The sequence below is a fragment of the Phyllobates terribilis genome, unplaced genomic scaffold (assembly GCF_046119375.1).
Source record: "Phyllobates terribilis strain yellow unplaced genomic scaffold, ASM4611937v1 Scaffold_7715__1_contigs__length_35855, whole genome shotgun sequence".
In the NCBI taxonomy this organism is placed as follows: Eukaryota; Metazoa; Chordata; class Amphibia; order Anura; family Dendrobatidae; genus Phyllobates; species Phyllobates terribilis.
The window spans coordinates 808-17,857 of NW_027370455.1; the positions used below are offsets into that span (position 1 = coordinate 808).

At 44.9% G+C, this 17,050-nt stretch overlaps 13 non-coding genes across 13 annotated transcripts; all 13 read left to right on the plus strand.

The window, feature by feature from the left end:
• The first annotated feature begins 228 nt into the window (after positions 1–228).
• On the plus strand, positions 229–419 carry LOC141251799 (U2 spliceosomal RNA). The gene has a single exon (XR_012313411.1). It is a non-coding gene; the product is annotated as a U2 spliceosomal RNA (small nuclear RNA).
• A 1,115-nt stretch (positions 420–1,534) lies between these two features.
• On the plus strand, positions 1,535–1,725 carry LOC141251809 (U2 spliceosomal RNA). The gene has a single exon (XR_012313420.1). It is a non-coding gene; the product is annotated as a U2 spliceosomal RNA (small nuclear RNA).
• A 1,118-nt stretch (positions 1,726–2,843) lies between these two features.
• LOC141251810 (U2 spliceosomal RNA) lies at positions 2,844–3,034 on the plus strand. The gene has a single exon (XR_012313421.1). It is a non-coding gene; the product is annotated as a U2 spliceosomal RNA (small nuclear RNA).
• A 1,115-nt stretch (positions 3,035–4,149) lies between these two features.
• Positions 4,150–4,340, plus strand: LOC141251805 (U2 spliceosomal RNA). The gene has a single exon (XR_012313417.1). It is a non-coding gene; the product is annotated as a U2 spliceosomal RNA (small nuclear RNA).
• A 1,115-nt stretch (positions 4,341–5,455) lies between these two features.
• On the plus strand, positions 5,456–5,646 carry LOC141251811 (U2 spliceosomal RNA). The gene has a single exon (XR_012313422.1). It is a non-coding gene; the product is annotated as a U2 spliceosomal RNA (small nuclear RNA).
• A 1,115-nt stretch (positions 5,647–6,761) lies between these two features.
• Positions 6,762–6,952, plus strand: LOC141251789 (U2 spliceosomal RNA). Its single transcript, XR_012313401.1, has one exon. It is a non-coding gene; the product is annotated as a U2 spliceosomal RNA (small nuclear RNA).
• Positions 6,953–8,067: 1,115 nt separating this feature from the next.
• On the plus strand, positions 8,068–8,258 carry LOC141251790 (U2 spliceosomal RNA). The gene has a single exon (XR_012313402.1). It is a non-coding gene; the product is annotated as a U2 spliceosomal RNA (small nuclear RNA).
• A 1,115-nt stretch (positions 8,259–9,373) lies between these two features.
• LOC141251804 (U2 spliceosomal RNA) lies at positions 9,374–9,564 on the plus strand. Its single transcript, XR_012313416.1, has one exon. It is a non-coding gene; the product is annotated as a U2 spliceosomal RNA (small nuclear RNA).
• A 1,115-nt stretch (positions 9,565–10,679) lies between these two features.
• Positions 10,680–10,870, plus strand: LOC141251791 (U2 spliceosomal RNA). The gene has a single exon (XR_012313403.1). It is a non-coding gene; the product is annotated as a U2 spliceosomal RNA (small nuclear RNA).
• Positions 10,871–11,985: 1,115 nt separating this feature from the next.
• On the plus strand, positions 11,986–12,176 carry LOC141251806 (U2 spliceosomal RNA). Its single transcript, XR_012313418.1, has one exon. It is a non-coding gene; the product is annotated as a U2 spliceosomal RNA (small nuclear RNA).
• Positions 12,177–13,291: 1,115 nt separating this feature from the next.
• LOC141251792 (U2 spliceosomal RNA) lies at positions 13,292–13,482 on the plus strand. The gene has a single exon (XR_012313404.1). It is a non-coding gene; the product is annotated as a U2 spliceosomal RNA (small nuclear RNA).
• Positions 13,483–14,597: 1,115 nt separating this feature from the next.
• On the plus strand, positions 14,598–14,788 carry LOC141251793 (U2 spliceosomal RNA). Its single transcript, XR_012313405.1, has one exon. It is a non-coding gene; the product is annotated as a U2 spliceosomal RNA (small nuclear RNA).
• A 1,115-nt stretch (positions 14,789–15,903) lies between these two features.
• On the plus strand, positions 15,904–16,094 carry LOC141251788 (U2 spliceosomal RNA). Its single transcript, XR_012313400.1, has one exon. It is a non-coding gene; the product is annotated as a U2 spliceosomal RNA (small nuclear RNA).
• Positions 16,095–17,050: the final 956 nt, after the last annotated feature.

Consider the following 17,050-nt stretch of genomic DNA (forward strand, 5'->3'; position numbering starts at 1 on the left):
GTTGAGGCGGGTGGGAACAGCAGGGGGTGAAGGTGCTGTGTTTAAAGAGGTGGAGTTATGCAGATCTAAAACGCGTGGATTGCAGCAGCAGCAAGCCGAAAAGTGCAGGCATGTAAGGGATCTAGAGGTTGACAACATGTCTTCTTAACGGGAGTCCAGGAGCTCATCTCCACAAATGGACTTTTCAGGATCCTTGGGTGGCTCCGTAGTTTGAAACCAATTCTGGTTATCGCTTCTCGGCCTTTTGGCTAAGATCAAGTGTAGTATCTGTTCTTATCAGTTTAATATCTGATACGTCCCCTATCTGGGGACCATATATTAAATGGATTTTTAGAACAGGGAGATGGAAAAAGAGCTTGCTCTGTCCACTCCACGCATTGACCTGGTATTGCAGTATCTCCAGGACCGGTGCACCCCTTCTTTAATGCAGTTTCTAAAATCAGAAAGAATTGAATTCAATGTTTTTTGTTCATTTTGCTTGTTTGTCGGATTTTGGGATGGACTCTTTGGCTTTGCTTTTCTTCTCCTCATTGGATTTTTCATGTTCAAAGTTGCAGAAGCCAGATTACAAGCTCATTTTGGTTCAACTTCAGCAACTGTGCATTGCATTGCCATGTAATGTGATGCAATGCTATCTTTCTAGCTCTCCCTTTTTACTTCCTTTTGGATAAACAGACATATTAGGCAAGCATTTTGGAGCTTTCACCTAAATAACTACAGGTGGTGAGATAAGCTGCACAATATAATTGACCTTTCAGTATATTGTTGCACACACACCATCTATTTAGCAAATGCCCTTGTTACCAACAGCAGCCTTTTAAACTCACCTGAGCTAACAGGTATGTGCGCTGGTTACTCTGCTGCGCTTAAAATTTCTTTTTTGGTTTGCTACAATGCCTTTTCTGAAACGTTGTCTCCTTCTGCTGGAACACTGACTTCTTTCATTTAATGCCTGCAGACTATAAAAGAGAACCCAACCCAAAAAGTTTGGTTGATTAGTCTGTGGCATTCTGTTAAACTGTTGCTTATGGCGGTCTCTGTGAGCTTCTCAGCGACATTCAGCCAGCCAGGTATCCTGCCTGCAGTAGATGGAATGTGGCAATGGAACGCTGGCTGCGCGTGTCATAATAGGCTCTGAGCCTTTATATACCTGTGCACAGCAGCAGCCACCTTCAGTCTGCTGCTGGACAGCCAGCAGCAGCAGCAGCAGGAGAGGTATGTAATCAGGAGCCCTCCTGCTAAGGGTAGACAGCTGCTCGTTCCACCCCACCCCCCGCCTTAATTGGTTCTCCTCCCTTCCAACGGTGTTGAGGCGGGTGGGAACAGCAGGGGGTGAAGGTGCTGTGTTTAAAGAGGTGGAGTTATGCAGATCTAAAACGCGTGGATTGCAGCAGCAGCAAGCCGAAAAGTGCAGGCATGTAAGGGATCTAGAGGTTGACAACATGTCTTCTTAACGGGAGTCCAGGAGCTCATCTCCACAAATGGACTTTTCAGGATCCTTGGGTGGCTCCGTAGTTTGAAACCAATTCTGGTTATCGCTTCTCGGCCTTTTGGCTAAGATCAAGTGTAGTATCTGTTCTTATCAGTTTAATATCTGATACGTCCCCTATCTGGGGACCATATATTAAATGGATTTTTAGAACAGGGAGATGGAAAAAGAGCTTGCTCTGTCCACTCCACGCATTGACCTGGTATTGCAGTATCTCCAGGACCGGTGCACCCCTTCTTTAATGCAGTTTCTAAAATCAGAAAGAATTGAATTCAATGTTTTTTGTTCATTTTGCTTGTTTGTCGGATTTTGGGATGGACTCTTTGGCTTTGCTTTTCTTCTCCTCATTGGATTTTTCATGTTCAAAGTTGCAGAAGCCAGATTACAAGCTCATTTTGGTTCAACTTCAGCAACTGTGCATTGCATTGCCATGTAATGTGATGCAATGCTATCTTTCTAGCTCTCCCTTTTTACTTCCTTTTGGATAAACAGACATATTAGGCAAGCATTTTGGAGCTTTCACCTAAATAACTACAGGTGGTGAGATAAGCTGCACAATATAATTGACCTTTCAGTATATTGTTGCACACACACCATCTATTTAGCAAATGCCCTTGTTATCAACAGCAGCCTTTTAAACTCACCTGAGCTAACAGGTATGTGCGCTGGTTACTCTGCTGCGCTTAAAATTTCTTTTTTGGTTTGCTACAATGCCTTTTCTGAAACGTTGTCTCCTTCTGCTGGAACGCTGACTTCTTTCATTTAATGCCTGCAGACTATAAAAGAGAACCCAACCCAAAAAGTTTGGTTGATTAGTCTGTGGCATTCTGTTAAACTGTTGCTTATGGCGGTCTCTGTGAGCTTCTCAGCGACATTCAGCCAGCCAGGTATCCTGCCTGCAGTAGATGGAATGTGGCAATGGAACGCTGGCTGCGCGTGTCATAATAGGCTCTGAGCCTTTATATACCTGTGCACAGCAGCAGCCACCTTCAGTCTGCTGCTGGACAGCCAGCAGCAGCAGCAGCAGCAGGAGAGGTATGTAATCAGGAGCCCTCCTGCTAAGGGTAGACAGCTGCTCGTTCCACCCCACCCCCCGCCTTAATTGGTTCTCCTCCCTTCCAACGGTGTTGAGGCGGGTGGGAACAGCAGGGGGTGAAGGTGCTGTGTTTAAAGAGGTGGAGTTATGCAGATCTAAAACGCGTGGATTGCAGCAGCAGCAAGCCGAAAAGTGCAGGCATGTAAGGGATCTAGAGGTTGACAACATGTCTTCTTAACGGGAGTCCAGGAGCTCATCTCCACAAATGGACTTTTCAGGATCCTTGGGTGGCTCCGTAGTTTGAAACCAATTCTGGTTATCGCTTCTCGGCCTTTTGGCTAAGATCAAGTGTAGTATCTGTTCTTATCAGTTTAATATCTGATACGTCCCCTATCTGGGGACCATATATTAAATGGATTTTTAGAACAGGGAGATGGAAAAAGAGCTTGCTCTGTCCACTCCACGCATTGACCTGGTATTGCAGTATCTCCAGGACCGGTGCACCCCTTCTTTAATGCAGTTTCTAAAATCAGAAAGAATTGAATTCAATGTTTTTTGTTCATTTTGCTTGTTTGTCGGATTTTGGGATGGACTCTTTGGCTTTGCTTTTCTTCTCCTCATTGGATTTTTCATGTTCAAAGTTGCAGAAGCCAGATTACAAGCTCATTTTGGTTCAACTTCAGCAACTGTGCATTGCATTGCCATGTAATGTGATGCAATGCTATCTTTCTAGCTCTCCCTTTTTACTTCCTTTTGGATAAACAGACATATTAGGCAAGCATTTTGGAGCCTTCACCTAAATAACTACAGGTGGTGAGATAAGCTGCACAATATAATTGACCTTTCAGTATATTGTTGCACACACACCATCTATTTAGCAAATGCCCTTGTTATCAACAGCAGCCTTTTAAACTCACCTGAGCTAACAGGTATGTGCGCTGGTTACTCTGCTGCGCTTAAAATTTCTTTTTTGGTTTGCTACAATGCCTTTTCTGAAACGTTGTCTCCTTCTGCTGGAACGCTGACTTATTTCATTTAATGCCTGCAGACTATAAAAGAGAACCCAACCCAAAAAGTTTGGTTGATTAGTCTGTGGCATTCTGTTAAACTGTTGCTTATGGCGGTCTCTGTGAGCTTCTCAGCGACATTCAGCCAGCCAGGTATCCTGCCTGCAGTAGATGGAATGTGGCAATGGAACGCTGGCTGCGCGTGTCATAATAGGCTCTGAGCCTTTATATACCTGTGCACAGCAGCAGCCACCTTCAGTCTGCTGCTGGACAGCCAGCAGCAGCAGCAGCAGGAGAGGTATGTAATCAGGAGCCCTCCTGCTAAGGGTAGACAGCTGCTCGTTCCACCCCACCCCCCGCCTTAATTGGTTCTCCTCCCTTCCAACGGTGTTGAGGCGGGTGGGAACAGCAGGGGGTGAAGGTGCTGTGTTTAAAGAGGTGGAGTTATGCAGATCTAAAACGCATGGATTGCAGCAGCAGCAAGCCGAAAAGTGCAGGCATGTAAGGGATCTAGAGGTTGACAACATGTCTTCTTAACGGGAGTCCAGGAGCTCATCTCCACAAATGGACTTTTCAGGATCCTTGGGTGGCTCCGTAGTTTGAAACCAATTCTGGTTATCGCTTCTCGGCCTTTTGGCTAAGATCAAGTGTAGTATCTGTTCTTATCAGTTTAATATCTGATACGTCCCCTATCTGGGGACCATATATTAAATGGATTTTTAGAACAGGGAGATGTAAAAAGAGCTTTCTCTGTCCACTCCACGCATTGACCTGGTATTGCAGTATCTCCAGGACCGGTGCACCCCTTCTTTAATGCAGTTTCTAAAATCAGAAAGAATTGAATTCAATGTTTTTTGTTCATTTTGCTTGTTTGTCGGATTTTGGGATGGACTCTTTGGCTTTGCTTTTCTTCTCCTCATTGGATTTTTCATGTTCAAAGTTGCAGAAGCCAGATTACAAGCTCATTTTGGTTCAACTTCAGCAACTGTGCATTGCATTGCCATGTAATGTGATGCAATGCTATCTTTCTAGCTCTCCCTTTTTACTTCCTTTTGGATAAACAGACATATTAGGCAAGCATTTTGGAGCTTTCACCTAAATAACTACAGGTGGTGAGATAAGCTGCACAATATAATTGACCTTTCAGTATATTGTTGCACACACACCATCTATTTAGCAAATGCCCTTGTTATCAACAGCAGCCTTTTAAACTCACCTGAGCTAACAGGTATGTGCGCTGGTTACTCTGCTGCGCTTAAAATTTCTTTTTTGGTTTGCTACAATGCCTTTTCTGAAACGTTGTCTCCTTCTGCTGGAACACTGACTTCTTTCATTTAATGCCTGCAGACTATAAAAGAGAACCCAACCCAAAAAGTTTGGTTGATTAGTCTGTGGCATTCTGTTAAACTGTTGCTTATGGCGGTCTCTGTGAGCTTCTCAGCGACATTCAGCCAGCCAGGTATCCTGCCTGCAGTAGATGGAATGTGGCAATGGAACGCTGGCTGCGCGTGTCATAATAGGCTCTGAGCCTTTATATACCTGTGCACAGCAGCAGCCACCTTCAGTCTGCTGCTGGACAGCCAGCAGCAGCAGCAGCAGGAGAATTATGTAATCAGGAGCCCTCCTGCTAAGGGTAGACAGCTGCTCGTTCCACCCCACCCCCCGCCTTAATTGGTTCTCCTCCCTTCCAACGGTGTTGAGGCGGGTGGGAACAGCAGGGGGTGAAGGTGCTGTGTTTAAAGAGGTGGAGTTATGCAGATCTAAAACGCGTGGATTGCAGCAGCAGCAAGCCGAAAAGTGCAGGCATGTAAGGGATCTAGAGGTTGACAACATGTCTTCTTAACGGGAGTCCAGGAGCTCATCTCCACAAATGGACTTTTCAGGATCCTTGGGTGGCTCCGTAGTTTGAAACCAATTCTGGTTATCGCTTCTCGGCCTTTTGGCTAAGATCAAGTGTAGTATCTGTTCTTATCAGTTTAATATCTGATACGTCCCCTATCTGGGGACCATATATTAAATGGATTTTTAGAACAGGGAGATGGAAAAAGAGCTTGCTCTGTCCACTCCACGCATTGACCTGGTATTGCAGTATCTCCAGGACCGGTGCACCCCTTCTTTAATGCAGTTTCTAAAATCAGAAAGAATTGAATTCAATGTTTTTTGTTCATTTTGCTTGTTTGTCGGATTTTGGGATGGACTCTTTGGCTTTGCTTTTCTTCTCCTCATTGGATTTTTCATGTTCAAAGTTGCAGAAGCCAGATTACAAGCTCATTTTGGTTCAACTTCAGCAACTGTGCATTGCATTGCCATGTAATGTGATGCAATGCTATCTTTCTAGCTCTCCCTTTTTACTTCCTTTTGGATAAACAGACATATTAGGCAAGCATTTTGGAGCTTTCACCTAAATAACTACAGGTGGTGAGATAAGCTGCACAATATAATTGACCTTTCAGTATATTGTTGCACACACACCATCTATTTAGCAAATGCCCTTGTTATCAACAGCAGCCTTTTAAACTCACCTGAGCTAACAGGTATGTGCGCTGGTTACTCTGCTGCGCTTAAAATTTCTTTTTTGGTTTGCTACAATGCCTTTTCTGAAACGTTGTCTCCTTCTGCTGGAACGCTGACTTCTTTCATTTAATGCCTGCAGACTATAAAAGAGAACCCAACCCAAAAAGTTTGGTTGATTAGTCTGTGGCATTCTGTTAAACTGTTGCTTATGGCGGTCTCTGTGAGCTTCTCAGCGACATTCAGCCAGCCAGGTATCCTGCCTGCAGTAGATGGAATGTGGCAATGGAACGCTGGCTGCGCGTGTCATAATAGGCTCTGAGCCTTTATATACCTGTGCACAGCAGCAGCCACCTTCAGTCTGCTGCTGGACAGCAAGCAGCAGCAGCAGCAGGAGAGGTATGTAATCAGGAGCCCTCCTGCTAAGGGTAGACAGCTGCTCGTTCCACCCCACCCCCCGCCTTAATTGGTTCTCCTCCCTTCCAACGGTGTTGAGGCGGGTGGGAACAGCAGGGGGTGAAGGTGCTGTGTTTAAAGAGGTGGAGTTATGCAGATCTAAAACGCGTGGATTGCAGCAGCAGCAAGCCGAAAAGTGCAGGCATGTAAGGGATCTAGAGGTTGACAACATGTCTTCTTAACGGGAGTCCAGGAGCTCATCTCCACAAATGGACTTTTCAGGATCCTTGGGTGGCTCCGTAGTTTGAAACCAATTCTGGTTATCGCTTCTCGGCCTTTTGGCTAAGATCAAGTGTAGTATCTGTTCTTATCAGTTTAATATCTGATACGTCCCCTATCTGGGGACCATATATTAAATGGATTTTTAGAACAGGGAGATGGAAAAAGAGCTTGCTCTGTCCACTCCACGCATTGACCTGGTATTGCAGTATCTCCAGGACCGGTGCACCCCTTCTTTAATGCAGTTTCTAAAATCAGAAAGAATTGAATTCAATGTTTTTTGTTCATTTTGCTTGTTTGTCGGATTTTGGGATGGACTCTTTGGCTTTGCTTTTCTTCTCCTCATTGGATTTTTCATGTTCAAAGTTGCAGAAGCCAGATTACAAGCTCATTTTGGTTCAACTTCAGCAACTGTGCATTGCATTGCCATGTAATGTGATGCAATGCTATCTTTCTAGCTCTCCCTTTTTACTTCCTTTTGGATAAACAGACATATTAGGCAAGCATTTTGGAGCTTTCACCTAAATAACTACAGGTGGTGAGATAAGCTGCACAATATAATTGACCTTTCAGTATATTGTTGCACACACACCATCTATTTAGCAAATGCCCTTGTTACCAACAGCAGCCTTTTAAACTCACCTGAGCTAACAGGTATGTGCGCTGGTTACTCTGCTGCGCTTAAAATTTCTTTTTTGGTTTGCTACAATGCCTTTTCTGAAACGTTGTCTCCTTCTGCTGGAACACTGACTTCTTTCATTTAATGCCTGCAGACTATAAAAGAGAACCCAACCCAAAAAGTTTGGTTGATTAGTCTGTGGCATTCTGTTAAACTGTTGCTTATGGCGGTCTCTGTGAGCTTCTCAGCGACATTCCGCCAGCCAGGTATCCTGCCTGCAGTAGATGGAATGTGGCAATGGAACGCTGGCTGCGCGTGTCATAATAGGCTCTGAGCCTTTATATACCTGTGCACAGCAGCAGCCACCTTCAGTCTGCTGCTGGACAGCCAGCAGCAGCAGCAGCAGGAGAGGTATGTAATCAGGAGCCCTCCTGCTAAGGGTAGACAGCTGCTCGTTCCACCCCACCCCCCGCCTTAATTGGTTCTCCTCCCTTCCAACGGTGTTGAGGCGGGTGGGAACAGCAGGGGGTGAAGGTGCTGTGTTTAAAGAGGTGGAGTTATGCAGATCTAAAACGCGTGGATTGCAGCAGCAGCAAGCCGAAAAGTGCAGGCATGTAAGGGATCTAGAGGTTGACAACATGTCTTCTTAACGGGAGTCCAGGAGCTCATCTCCACAAATGGACTTTTCAGGATCCTTGGGTGGCTCCGTAGTTTGAAACCAATTCTGGTTATCGCTTCTCGGCCTTTTGGCTAAGATCAAGTGTAGTATCTGTTCTTATCAGTTTAATATCTGATACGTCCCCTATCTGGGGACCATATATTAAATGGATTTTTAGAACAGGGAGATGGAAAAAGAGCTTGCTCTGTCCACTCCACGCATTGACCTGGTATTGCAGTATCTCCAGGACCGGTGCACCCCTTCTTTAATGCAGTTTCTAAAATCAGAAAGAATTGAATTCAATGTTTTTTGTTCATTTTGCTTGTTTGTCGGATTTTGGGATGGACTCTTTGGCTTTGCTTTTCTTCTCCTCATTGGATTTTTCATGTTCAAAGTTGCAGAAGCCAGATTACAAGCTCATTTTGGTTCAACTTCAGCAACTGTGCATTGCATTGCCATGTAATGTGATGCAATGCTATCTTTCTAGCTCTCCCTTTTTACTTCCTTTTGGATAAACAGACATATTAGGCAAGCATTTTGGAGCTTTCACCTAAATAACTACAGGTGGTGAGATAAGCTGCACAATATAATTGACCTTTCAGTATATTGTTGCACACACACCATCTATTTAGCAAATGCCCTTGTTACCAACAGCAGCCTTTTAAACTCACCTGAGCTAACAGGTATGTGCGCTGATTACTCTGCTGCGCTTAAAATTTCTTTTTTGGTTTGCTACAATGCCTTTTCTGAAACGTTGTCTCCTTCTGCTGGAACACTGACTTCTTTCATTTAATGCCTGCAGACTATAAAAGAGAACCCAACCCAAAAAGTTTGGTTGATTAGTCTGTGGCATTCTGTTAAACTGTTGCTTATGGCGGTCTCTGTGAGCTTCTCAGCGACATTCAGCCAGCCAGGTATCCTGCCTGCAGTAGATGGAATGTGGCAATGGAACGCTGGCTGCGCGTGTCATAATAGGCTCTGAGCCTTTATATACCTGTGCACAGCAGCAGCCACCTTCAGTCTGCTGCTGGACAGCCAGCAGCAGCAGCAGCAGGAGAGGTATGTAATCAGGAGCCCTCCTGCTAAGGGTAGACAGCTGCTCGTTCCACCCCACCCCCCGCCTTAATTGGTTCTCCTCCCTTCCAACGGTGTTGAGGCGGGTGGGAACAGCAGGGGGTGAAGGTGCTGTGTTTAAAGAGGTGGAGTTATGCAGATCTAAAACGCGTGGATTGCAGCAGCAGCAAGCCGAAAAGTGCAGGCATGTAAGGGATCTAGAGGTTGACAACATGTCTTCTTAACGGGAGTCCAGGAGCTCATCTCCACAAATGGACTTTTCAGGATCCTTGGGTGGCTCCGTAGTTTGAAACCAATTCTGGTTATCGCTTCTCGGCCTTTTGGCTAAGATCAAGTGCAGTATCTGTTCTTATCAGTTTAATATCTGATACGTCCCCTATCTGGGGACCATATATTAAATGGATTTTTAGAACAGGGAGATGGAAAAAGAGCTTGCTCTGTCCACTCCACGCATTGACCTGGTATTGCAGTATCTCCAGGACCGGTGCACCCCTTCTTTAATGCAGTTTCTAAAATCAGAAAGAATTGAATTCAATGTTTTTTGTTCATTTTGCTTGTTTGTCGGATTTTGGGATGGACTCTTTGGCTTTGCTTTTCTTCTCCTCATTGGATTTTTCATGTTCAAAGTTGCAGAAGCCAGATTACAAGCTCATTTTGGTTCAACTTCAGCAACTGTGCATTGCATTGCCATGTAATGTGATGCAATGCTATCTTTCTAGCTCTCCCTTTTTACTTCCTTTTGGATAAACAGACATATTAGGCAAGCATTTTGGAGCTTTCACCTAAATAACTACAGGTGGTGAGATAAGCTGCACAATATAATTGACCTTTCAGTATATTGTTGCACACACACCATCTATTTAGCAAATGCCCTTGTTATCAACAGCAGCCTTTTAAACTCACCTGAGCTAACAGGTATGTGCGCTGGTTACTCTGCTGCGCTTAAAATTTCTTTTTTGGTTTGCTACAATGCCTTTTCTGAAACGTTGTCTCCTTCTGCTGGAACACTGACTTCTTTCATTTAATGCCTGCAGACTATAAAAGAGAACCCAACCCAAAAAGTTTGGTTGATTAGTCTGTGGCATTCTGTTAAACTGTTGCTTATGGCGGTCTCTGTGAGCTTCTCAGCGACATTCAGCCAGCCAGGTATCCTGCCTGCAGTAGATGGAATGTGGCAATGGAACGCTGGCTGCGCGTGTCATAATAGGCTCTGAGCCTTTATATACCTGTGCACAGCAGCAGCCACCTTCAGTCTGCTGCTGGACAGCCAGCAGCAGCAGCAGCAGGAGAATTATGTAATCAGGAGCCCTCCTGCTAAGGGTAGACAGCTGCTCGTTCCACCCCACCCCCCGCCTTAATTGGTTCTCCTCCCTTCCAACGGTGTTGAGGCGGGTGGGAACAGCAGGGGGTGAAGGTGCTGTGTTTAAAGAGGTGGAGTTATGCAGATCTAAAACGCGTGGATTGCAGCAGCAGCAAGCCGAAAAGTGCAGGCATGTAAGGGATCTAGAGGTTGACAACATGTCTTCTTAACGGGAGTCCAGGAGCTCATCTCCACAAATGGACTTTTCAGGATCCTTGGGTGGCTCCGTAGTTTGAAACCAATTCTGGTTATCGCTTCTCGGCCTTTTGGCTAAGATCAAGTGTAGTATCTGTTCTTATCAGTTTAATATCTGATACGTCCCCTATCTGGGGACCATATATTAAATGGATTTTTAGAACAGGGAGATGGAAAAAGAGCTTGCTCTGTCCACTCCACGCATTGACCTGGTATTGCAGTATCTCCAGGACCGGTGCACCCCTTCTTTAATGCAGTTTCTAAAATCAGAAAGAATTGAATTCAATGTTTTTTGTTCATTTTGCTTGTTTGTCGGATTTTGGGATGGACTCTTTGGCTTTGCTTTTCTTCTCCTCATTGGATTTTTCATGTTCAAAGTTGCAGAAGCCAGATTACAAGCTCATTTTGGTTCAACTTCAGCAACTGTGCATTGCATTGCCATGTAATGTGATGCAATGCTATCTTTCTAGCTCTCCCTTTTTACTTCCTTTTGGATAAACAGACATATTAGGCAAGCATTTTGGAGCTTTCACCTAAATAACTACAGGTGGTGAGATAAGCTGCACAATATAATTGACCTTTCAGTATATTGTTGCACACACACCATCTATTTAGCAAATGCCCTTGTTATCAACAGCAGCCTTTTAAACTCACCTGAGCTAACAGGTATGTGCGCTGGTTACTCTGCTGCGCTTAAAATTTCTTTTTTGGTTTGCTACAATGCCTTTTCTGAAACGTTGTCTCCTTCTGCTGGAACGCTGACTTATTTCATTTAATGCCTGCAGACTATAAAAGAGAACCCAACCCAAAAAGTTTGGTTGATTAGTCTGTGGCATTCTGTTAAACTGTTGCTTATGGCGGTCTCTGTGAGCTTCTCAGCGACATTCAGCCAGCCAGGTATCCTGCCTGCAGTAGATGGAATGTGGCAATGGAACGCTGGCTGCGCGTGTCATAATAGGCTCTGAGCCTTTATATACCTGTGCACAGCAGCAGCCACCTTCAGTCTGCTGCTGGACAGCCAGCAGCAGCAGCAGCAGGAGAGGTATGTAATCAGGAGCCCTCCTGCTAAGGGTAGACAGCTGCTCGTTCCACCCCACCCCCCGCCTTAATTGGTTCTCCTCCCTTCCAACGGTGTTGAGGCGGGTGGGAACAGCAGGGGGTGAAGGTGCTGTGTTTAAAGAGGTGGAGTTATGCAGATCTAAAACGCATGGATTGCAGCAGCAGCAAGCCGAAAAGTGCAGGCATGTAAGGGATCTAGAGGTTGACAACATGTCTTCTTAACGGGAGTCCAGGAGCTCATCTCCACAAATGGACTTTTCAGGATCCTTGGGTGGCTCCGTAGTTTGAAACCAATTCTGGTTATCGCTTCTCGGCCTTTTGGCTAAGATCAAGTGTAGTATCTGTTCTTATCAGTTTAATATCTGATACGTCCCCTATCTGGGGACCATATATTAAATGGATTTTTAGAACAGGGAGATGTAAAAAGAGCTTTCTCTGTCCACTCCACGCATTGACCTGGTATTGCAGTATCTCCAGGACCGGTGCACCCCTTCTTTAATGCAGTTTCTAAAATCAGAAAGAATTGAATTCAATGTTTTTTGTTCATTTTGCTTGTTTGTCGGATTTTGGGATGGACTCTTTGGCTTTGCTTTTCTTCTCCTCATTGGATTTTTCATGTTCAAAGTTGCAGAAGCCAGATTACAAGCTCATTTTGGTTCAACTTCAGCAACTGTGCATTGCATTGCCATGTAATGTGATGCAATGCTATCTTTCTAGCTCTCCCTTTTTACTTCCTTTTGGATAAACAGACATATTAGGCAAGCATTTTGGAGCTTTCACCTAAATAACTACAGGTGGTGAGATAAGCTGCACAATATAATTGACCTTTCAGTATATTGTTGCACACACACCATCTATTTAGCAAATGCCCTTGTTATCAACAGCAGCCTTTTAAACTCACCTGAGCTAACAGGTATGTGCGCTGGTTACTCTGCTGCGCTTAAAATTTCTTTTTTGGTTTGCTACAATGCCTTTTCTGAAACGTTGTCTCCTTCTGCTGGAACACTGACTTCTTTCATTTAATGCCTGCAGACTATAAAAGAGAACCCAACCCAAAAAGTTTGGTTGATTAGTCTGTGGCATTCTGTTAAACTGTTGCTTATGGCGGTCTCTGTGAGCTTCTCAGCGACATTCAGCCAGCCAGGTATCCTGCCTGCAGTAGATGGAATGTGGCAATGGAACGCTGGCTGCGCGTGTCATAATAGGCTCTGAGCCTTTATATACCTGTGCACAGCAGCAGCCACCTTCAGTCTGCTGCTGGACAGCCAGCAGCAGCAGCAGCAGGAGAATTATGTAATCAGGAGCCCTCCTGCTAAGGATAGACAGCTGCTCGTTCCACCCCACCCCCCGCCTTAATTGGTTCTCCTCCCTTCCAACGGTGTTGAGGCGGGTGGGAACAGCAGGGGGTGAAGGTGCTGTGTTTAAAGAGGTGGAGTTATGCAGATCTAAAACGCGTGGATTGCAGCAGCAGCAAGCCGAAAAGTGCAGGCATGTAAGGGATCTAGAGGTTGACAACATGTCTTCTTAACGGGAGTCCAGGAGCTCATCTCCACAAATGGACTTTTCAGGATCCTTGGGTGGCTCCGTAGTTTGAAACCAATTCTGGTTATCGCTTCTCGGCCTTTTGGCTAAGATCAAGTGTAGTATCTGTTCTTATCAGTTTAATATCTGATACGTCCCCTATCTGGGGACCATATATTAAATGGATTTTTAGAACAGGGAGATGGAAAAAGAGCTTGCTCTGTCCACTCCACGCATTGACCTGGTATTGCAGTATCTCCAGGACCGGTGCACCCCTTCTTTAATGCAGTTTCTAAAATCAGAAAGAATTGAATTCAATGTTTTTTGTTCATTTTGCTTGTTTGTCGGATTTTGGGATGGACTCTTTGGCTTTGCTTTTCTTCTCCTCATTGGATTTTTCATGTTCAAAGTTGCAGAAGCCAGATTACAAGCTCATTTTGGTTCAACTTCAGCAACTGTGCATTGCATTGCCATGTAATGTGATGCAATGCTATCTTTCTAGCTCTCCCTTTTTACTTCCTTTTGGATAAACAGACATATTAGGCAAGCATTTTGGAGCTTTCACCTAAATAACTACAGGTGGTGAGATAAGCTGCACAATATAATTGACCTTTCAGTATATTGTTGCACACACACCATCTATTTAGCAAATGCCCTTGTTACCAACAGCAGCCTTTTAAACTCACCTGAGCTAACAGGTATGTGCGCTGGTTACTCTGCTGCGCTTAAAATTTCTTTTTTGGTTTGCTACAATGCCTTTTCTGAAACGTTGTCTCCTTCTGCTGGAACACTGACTTCTTTCATTTAATGCCTGCAGACTATAAAAGAGAACCCAACCCAAAAAGTTTGGTTGATTAGTCTGTGGCATTCTGTTAAACTGTTGCTTATGGCGTTCTCTGTGAGCTTCTCAGCGACATTCCGCCAGCCAGGTATCCTGCCTGCAGTAGATGGAATGTGGCAATGGAACGCTGGCTGCGCGTGTCATAATAGGCTCTGAGCCTTTATATACCTGTGCACAGCAGCAGCCACCTTCAGTCTGCTGCTGGACAGCCAGCAGCAGCAGCAGCAGGAGAGGTATGTAATCAGGAGCCCTCCTGCTAAGGGTAGACAGCTGCTCGTTCCACCCCACCCCCCGCCTTAATTGGTTCTCCTCCCTTCCAACGGTGTTGAGGCGGGTGGGAACAGCAGGGGGTGAAGGTGCTGTGTTTAAAGAGGTGGAGTTATGCAGATCTAAAACGCGTGGATTGCAGCAGCAGCAAGCCGAAAAGTGCAGGCATGTAAGGGATCTAGAGGTTGACAACATGTCTTCTTAACGGGAGTCCAGGAGCTCATCTCCACAAATGGACTTTTCAGGATCCTTGGGTGGCTCCGTAGTTTGAAACCAATTCTGGTTATCGCTTCTCGGCCTTTTGGCTAAGATCAAGTGTAGTATCTGTTCTTATCAGTTTAATATCTGATACGTCCCCTATCTGGGGACCATATATTAAATGGATTTTTAGAACAGGGAGATGGAAAAAGAGCTTGCTCTGTCCACTCCACGCATTGACCTGGTATTGCAGTATCTCCAGGACCGGTGCACCCCTTCTTTAATGCAGTTTCTAAAATCAGAAAGAATTGAATTCAATGTTTTTTGTTCATTTTGCTTGTTTGTCGGATTTTGGGATGGACTCTTTGGCTTTGCTTTTCTTCTCCTCATTGGATTTTTCATGTTCAAAGTTGCAGAAGCCAGATTACAAGCTCATTTTGGTTCAACTTCAGCAACTGTGCATTGCATTGCCATGTAATGTGATGCAATGCTATCTTTCTAGCTCTCCCTTTTTACTTCCTTTTGGATAAACAGACATATTAGGCAAGCATTTTGGAGCTTTCACCTAAATAACTACAGGTGGTGAGATAAGCTGCACAATATAATTGACCTTTCAGTATATTGTTGCACACACACCATCTATTTAGCAAATGCCCTTGTTATCAACAGCAGCCTTTTAAACTCACCTGAGCTAACAGGTATGTGCGCTGGTTACTCTGCTGCGCTTAAAATTTCTTTTTTGGTTTGCTACAATGCCTTTTCTGAAACGTTGTCTCCTTCTGCTGGAACACTGACTTCTTTCATTTAATGCCTGCAGACTATAAAAGAGAACCCAACCCAAAAAGTTTGGTTGATTAGTCTGTGGCATTCTGTTAAACTGTTGCTTATGGCGGTCTCTGTGAGCTTCTCAGCGACATTCAGCCAGCCAGGTATCCTGCCTGCAGTAGATGGAATGTGGCAATGGAACGCTGGCTGCGCGTGTCATAATAGGCTCTGAGCCTTTATATACCTGTGCACAGCAGCAGCCACCTTCAGTCTGCTGCTGGACAGCCAGCAGCAGCAGCAGCAGGAGAATTATGTAATCAGGAGCCCTCCTGCTAAGGGTAGACAGCTGCTCGTTCCACCCCACCCCCCGCCTTAATTGGTTCTCCTCCCTTCCAACGGTGTTGAGGCGGGTGGGAACAGCAGGGGGTGAAGGTGCTGTGTTTAAAGAGGTGGAGTTATGCAGATCTAAAACGCGTGGATTGCAGCAGCAGCAAGCCGAAAAGTGCAGGCATGTAAGGGATCTAGAGGTTGACAACATGTCTTCTTAACGGGAGTCCAGGAGCTCATCTCCACAAATGGACTTTTCAGGATCCTTGGGTGGCTCCGTAGTTTGAAACCAATTCTGGTTATCGCTTCTCGGCCTTTTGGCTAAGATCAAGTGTAGTATCTGTTCTTATCAGTTTAATATCTGATACGTCCCCTATCTGGGGACCATATATTAAATGGATTTTTAGAACAGGGAGATGAAAAAAGAGCTTGCTCTGTCCACTCCACGCATTGACCTGGTATTGCAGTATCTCCAGGACCGGTGCACCCCTTCTTTAATGCAGTTTCTAAAATCAGAAAGAATTGAATTCAATGTTTTTTGTTCATTTTGCTTGTTTGTCGGATTTTGGGATGGACTCTTTGGCTTTGCTTTTCTTCTCCTCATTGGATTTTTCATGTTCAAAGTTGCAGAAGCCAGATTACAAGCTCATTTTGGTTCAACTTCAGCAACTGTGCATTGCATTGCCATGTAATGTGATGCAATGCTATCTTTCTAGCTCTCCCTTTTTACTTCCTTTTGGATAAACAGACATATTAGGCAAGCATTTTGGAGCTTTCACCTAAATAACTACAGGTGGTGAGATAAGCTGCACAATATAATTGACCTTTCAGTATATTGTTGCACACACACCATCTATTTAGCAAATGCCCTTGTTATCAACAGCAGCCTTTTAAACTCACCTGAGCTAACAGGTATGTGCGCTGGTTACTCTGCTGCGCTTAAAATTTCTTTTTTGGTTTGCTACAATGCCTTTTCTGAAACGTTGTCTCCTTCTGCTGGAACGCTGACTTCTTTCATTTAATGCCTGCAGACTATAAAAGAGAACCCAACCCAAAAAGTTTGGTTGATTAGTCTGTGGCATTCTGTTAAACTGTTGCTTATGGCGGTCTCTGTGAGCTTCTCAGCGACATTCAGCCAGCCAGGTATCCTGCCTGCAGTAGATGGAATGTGGCAATGGAACGCTGGCTGCGCGTGTCATAATAGGCTCTGAGCCTTTATATACCTGTGCACAGCAGCAGCCACCTTCAGTCTGCTGCTGGACAGCCAGCAGCAGCAGCAGCAGGAGAGGTATGTAATCAGGAGCCCTCCTGCTAAGGGTAGACAGCTGCTCGTTCCACCCCACCCCCCGCCTTAATTGGTTCTCCTCCCTTCCAACGGTGTTGAGGCGGGTGGGAACAGCAGGGGGTGAAGGTGCTGTGTTTAAAGAGGTGGAGTTATGCAGATCTAA